Source organism: Myotis davidii, unplaced genomic scaffold (genome assembly GCF_000327345.1).
Source record: "Myotis davidii unplaced genomic scaffold, ASM32734v1 scaffold370, whole genome shotgun sequence".
NCBI lineage: Eukaryota > Metazoa > Chordata > Mammalia > Chiroptera > Vespertilionidae > Myotis > Myotis davidii.
Window position 1 is genome coordinate 7,731,007 of NW_006288615.1, and position 6,157 is coordinate 7,737,163.

Consider the following 6,157-nt stretch of genomic DNA (forward strand, 5'->3'; position numbering starts at 1 on the left):
GCTCCCTTAGCATTCTGACCTCCCATCCTGGGTTGACCTCCTAGGTCTTCCACAGCCACTGCCACTCATGCCCCCCCTCCCCCCGCCTTTTCTCTCTTCCTGAGCCCATCAAGCTACTCTCCCTTACTGGCCTGACTGCAGACCTTCCCTTGCTCCACCTGCAGAACTGGCCCAGAGGGTCTTACCTGGAGGGCCCCACCTGGAGAACCTCATCTGGAGGGCCCACCTGGAGGCCTGCTTTTCCGCCCACCCCAGGAGGACAACCCCTTTGCCCCCTCACTCAGCAGCCACTCCCCAACGCCCCCTGCTGGCTCACACACCAACCCTGTATTGTTCTTGTTCAATGGGGAACTTAGAGCCACAGATTGCCCAGGGATCTTGTTAAAATGCTGGTTCTGATTTAACAAGTTGGACTCTGCCTTCCTAACAAGATCCCAGCCCAGGAGATTCCTCTGCTGCTGGCCCCAGAGCAGCCAGGATAACGAGGCCTGGGCAGGTTCTCAACCTGGGCAGGGTCAGAATCACGTAGGGGACACCTTAGAATGCAGAGCGCCGGGCCTCCATCTCTCAGAGCCCTGATTCAAGGGCTCAGTGGTGGGCCTGGGTCTCTGCGTTTCTGTCTGGTTACCAGGGTGCTGAGCAGGTCCAGGGCCGGGCTTTCAAAGCAGAGGTTCTCAACCGGGCTACCCATTCGGGGCCACCTGCCGATCTTTTAGACAGTGGGGTGTCCAGCCCCGAGTCTCCTAAGGTGGGATTTGACTGTAACTGTCTGGGCCGGGCCCAGATTAGTGTTTGTAAAATCTCCAGGTGACTCTGCTCTGAAGGCTGGGTGCCTACCACTGCCTGGGGGGGGGGGTCAGTTCCCGGCTCCCCCAGCCCCGCCCCCACCTGCACAGGATGCACCAGAGCCTCCGCAGGCCCCACCTGCCTGGGTGAGAAGAAGCTGTGGTCTTGGATGGAGAGGACAAAGGCCGCCCTGTCTGCTTCCCTCCCAAGTTCACTGGGCCGCCCGACAAGGGCAGGCTGCAGACCTCAGGAAGGGATCCAGCCAGGGCAACTGCCTGGGGACCCTTACCTTCTCTGCTGCTTCACCTACACCAGGGGCGGCCTGGGGCCTGTCCTCCTCAGTCAGCGCTGCCATGCTCCCATTAGGTCAGCGGTTCTCAACCTGTGGGCCGCGACCCCTTTGGCGGTCGAACGACCCTTCACAGGGGTCGCCTAAGGCCATCCTGCATATCAGATATTTACATGATGGTTTATAACAGTAGCAACATTACAGTTATGAAGGAGAAACGAAAATAATTTTATGGTTGGGGGTCACAACATGAGGAACTGTATTTAAAGGGCCAGAAGGCTGAGAACCACTGCATTAGGTGGTCTGGGGCGCCCCCTGCTGCCTGGTTCAGGAGCACCCAGCACGGCCTCTTGTTGAGGTCACTGAGAACCTGGGGTCACTGAGAACCAGATGGACTGAGCATATCAGGAGCACCAGCTGCCCTGAGGGGCACGGTTGAGAACTTCAGAACCTGGGGTCACTGAGAACCAGATGGACTGAACCCAGGGACCAGGTCATCGGATTCACCCAGTCAGTGTGAGAGCTGAGTCCTCAGGCCGCCCACGCGGCAGTCCCTGGGCATCTGGGCAGGGACCTCTGCTCCCTCCACAAAGCCTGGGACCCACCCAGGCCTGCCCCTGTGCTCCCACCGGGTGAGGGGACACCTCTCACAGTTGCCTATTTTTTTTTCCCAAAGCCACAACTTCCGACAGTACTTGTCATTTTAAGAAAAGGATTTAATTAAATGTCATGAAATCTAATGAACTTGAAGAGTTTTTGGATGAAAACCACGTTGCCTTGGAGAGGCCCACTCAGGGTGAACGTTGCTAGGAACTACTGCCACATTTGATGCAGGTATGACAACTCTGAAGGGCTGGGACCCAAGCCGTAGGAATCTGGACCTCAGATCCTTCAGATCCAGGCTTTGAAACCCAAACCTGAAAGCAGGGACTGTGCATCCCAGGAGTGGGCTCCAGGGGGCGCCATTCCCCCAGAATCCCTGAAGCTGGGCTCCAAAGTGGAGTGTGGGAAGAATAGATGGTCCAAGCCCAGACAGTGAAGGTACAGTGCAGGTTTCACAGCCAACGTGTCTGCAGCCCATATGATGCTTCTTAAAAATCTCCCCCTTCTTCATCTGACTTGTGGGAATTTCTGATCAGGTCCCGGCTCAGCTGAGATGGACTGCAGCCGGAAAAGGACAGCAGCTACTGGACAGTTACTCAAGTTTAATCTGTCCAACCATGGGTTCCAGGCCACAGAGGAGGCAGCCTGCATCAGGCCCTCCTCACCCTGGAGGAGGGGGGCCAGCGAGGTCCTGGGTCAGATGGGAAGCGCTCCCCTGCCCAGCTCCGATGCCCCCGCCCAGCTCCGATGCCCCTGCCCATCTCCGATGCCCCTGCCCAGCTCTGCTGCCCCTGCCCATCTCCGATGCCCCTGCCCAGCTCTGATGCCCCTGCCCAGCTCCGATGCCCCTGCCCAGCTCCGATGCCCCTGCCCAGCTCCCGGTATCTCTCTCTCCAGGCAGCAAAGCCAGAGCAGAGGCTCGCCGGCAGCCCTCAGGGTGGGGCCATGTGGGATGTTTAGTCCTCAAAGGCATGTGTTTTCATTGCATTTGGAAGCTCTGTGTGGGCAAGCTTCTCCACAGGCCCCTCTGTGCTGCCATCCTGCTCTCCCAGGCTCCCGGTGAGGATGGCCTGCCTGGCCTCTGAGCATCCCTGTTGGACCCCTCTCTTCTGCAGCAGTGGCTGGGGCATGGGGTCTGGTCTTTGCAAGGCTGGAGGGAAAAGGTCTTTCCTGGGAATTCAGGCTCGGGGCTGACTTGGAGCAGATACACTGAAGGATGGCCAGGAGAGGGGGTTGGCAGGGTGGGTGGGGAAGACGGTGATCTGAGGCAGGCTTGGGAGACTGTGTGTGAAGTTGGGGAAAGTGGGGGGGGGGTGGATAGGGCAGGATGGCCCCAGGGGCCACTTCAGAGGCTGCTCATCACAAAGTGTGTATTAGTCAAGGTTCTCCAGAGAAACAGAACCAATAGGATGTGTGTGTACAGAGAGAGAGAGAAAGGGGGGGGGGAGGATTTTAAGGAATTGGTTCATGGGATTGGGGGAGGCTGGCAAGTCCAAAATCTACAGAGCAGGTTGACGTCAACTTAGGGTAGAGCTGATGGTACCGTCTTGAGTCCAAAGACAGCCTGGAGGCAGAATTCTTTCTTCTTTGGGAAACCTCAGTCTTTTCTCTTAAAGACTTCAACTGATCAGACAAGGCCCACCCACATAATGCTAGGGCATCTACATTCATCTAAAAAAATACCTTCACAGTGACATCTAGACTGGTGTTTCACCAAACAACTGGTTATCATGGCCTGGCCAAGGTGACACATACCATTAACCATCACAGAGTATAAACCTATTCTTTGGAAATGTGTAGGAGCAGACCAGCTGTAGAAGTGAGAGCGGCTGCTTGGGGGGTGAGGCTGGGAGCTGGGGATTAGGCTGGCAACATTTCTCCCCGGGGTGTTCGGTGCAAATAAACCAGTGAGGCCCTGAGCTGAGCGAGGGCAGTGGGTGCTAAGGTCCCTCTGCCGTCCTCACCTGGGGGAGGGCTGGAGCCATGGTGATGACAGTCCGGAGAGCATGAACTTTACAGGGACACTTATCTGGGGCAGGGTATCTGTGCCCTTTGGACCATGGTGTGTATTGCAGGATGTGCTGCCCAGGAGAAGTGGCTGACTTGGCTCCACCTACACCCAGCACACTGTGTCCACTCAGGGGTGTGGGAGGGCTGAGGGCCACAGCAGAGTGAGGCAGCGGTGGTGGCTGGTGGGCAGATGCAGCTCATGAGACGTCTGCAGGGTGGGCTCCAGCAGGGAGGAGAGTTTGTGACGAGGCTGGCGCCGTGTGGGAGGGGCCAGTGGAGGGGTTCCCATCCTGGGGAAAGTTGGGAGATACCACCCAAGGCCAAGGGCCAATCCATGCCCACCACAATGGGACTAAGGGGCTAGTAGGCAGCTGGCCCCGCCAAACCACTTCCTCCTGTGGCTGGGGAGGAGGCCGGGCCACCACAGACCCCCAGTGACCAGGAATGTCCTCGCTGACTCCCAAGCAGGCATCTGTCTTCATGAGGCTTACCGGCCCCGAGACCACAGGACCCACCCTGTTGAGGCTCCTGCGGTGGGAGGGAGACCCAGGCGGGGCCTGCTCTCTGCGGCCTGAGACGGATCCATTGTTCAGCTCATTCATCGCCGCATAAAAGCCGGATTTATGGGAACCAGGGCTCCGCGTGTTTCTCAGCCTGGCCGAGCATCCAGGCTACAGGGCCTGTCCCGTCACCCTGGGGGCTCCTGTGCCCTCCTGCCTGAGGTCCCTGCTGGGAGCCGGGCACCGCCACCTGCTTCCCGGGTGGCCGCCCGTCTCCTCCCTCTGACTTTCTGGTTCTTCCTTCCCTGATGTTGATCAAGAGCGGGTTGCCTGTCCCACTTCCAGCTGGCTGTCCTAGATTCGTGATTCATCCAAGAGCAGGTATTGTGAGCCCAGAAAGGAACTGGGGAGCCGGGAGGCTGGCCGCCGGCAGGGGCCGGGCGGCCGAGAATGGCATCTCGGAATTAAAGGCTGGACATGCCTTTGGAAACACGCGCTAAATCTGTCTCCTTGGATGTCTAGAGGCAGCCGCCGCCTTCAGAGCAGAAGCTCAGCTCCGGCTCCTCCCAGGGGGATGCCGGCCTCTCTCCCCATGAGCAGGCCAAATAATGGGCACGCGTCACAAGTAAAGAAAGATATTTAAAGTAAAAAGAAGAAAGAAGAGGACATCCCTGCCTGCCACTCTGTCTCCTTCTCTGAGGGAGTCCTCAATGTCAGTGCCGGTGTGGACAGCCCTCGCAGTTTCCTGCCATGCCAGCACGGAAGGGTGAGGGGGTGGGGGTGGAGGGGTGGAGGGGGTGCAGTGACTGTTACACGTGCTACAGAGACAGGCCCAGACCCCACATGTTCACCCACAACTGCAGCTTCTCGTCGGATGCTGCCTTTCAGACATCTGCCAGGTCTATGTTAGAGTCACTGTTCTTTCCAACAGCTGGAAAGACTGCAGCTTGGAGTGTTTCAACCTCGGCGCTGCGGACATGGGGTGAGGAGTTGGTGGTGGGGCTGCCGGCCATGGCGGGAAGGTCAGCAGCAGTCCTGGCCTCCACCCTCTAGATGCCAGTAGCACCCCAAGTTAAGACAACCCCAAATGACTCCAATGTCACACGCCCCTGGGGACATGTTTGTTTGTGTGCACAAGGCCACACCTGCTGGCACTAGCGGCCTGTGAACACCGGTTGTTTCCAGGACCTTGTCTCTCTGAGCAGCAGTGCAGCTCGCATTCTGAACTGTCTCCTAGACTCATGGTCAGACTCCACTGGATCGGCTCCCCAGACAGGTGTCCCCCGAAAGGCAAGCAACACACATCCAGCACGTGTGAGAACCTGCTCCTAAGCCCCGGAAAGCCGAGGGCTGTGTTCCTACAGTCACAGAGCTTTGCAGTATTTGCCAAATACAAAAACGGAACCCGGCTCTTCTACTGGCAACCAGCTGAGCCCCTTGTCTTTGCTCTGCTGCCCGTGTCCAGCGCCATGGGCACCTGCGGTCTCTTGGGACAAATTTATGAGGTCAACAGTCACTTCTGGGAGGAGCTCAGGTGTCATCAGCAGCCCTGGGAACAAGGATGAGCTCAAAGCAGTGGGCCTGCCAGCCCCGTGCTGTGCTCCTGGGAAAGGGGCGTGGACAGAGGCCACACCGCCTCACGAAGGTGCCCTCCAGCGCCTGGCACCTGAACTAAGTGTGGGTAGATGAGGAAGGCAAGGCTTGACACGCACACAGCCAGAAGTTAACTCAGAAGATCGTTTGAAGTGGAGGGCTCAGTTCTCAGCGAGGCATTGGCAAGTCTTCTCCTGCCATAGGCCAGGCTAACTGATCTGTCAACCTGACTGGGCTGACGGAAGCCCAGGGGCTGGCAGAAGACTGTTTCGGGGTGTCTGTGAGGGTGCGTCCCGAAGAGGGTGGCATTGGAACCAGGAGCCTGCGTGAAGAAGACGGCCCTCGCCCTGCCCAGCAGCAGGCCCAGGGGAACCTG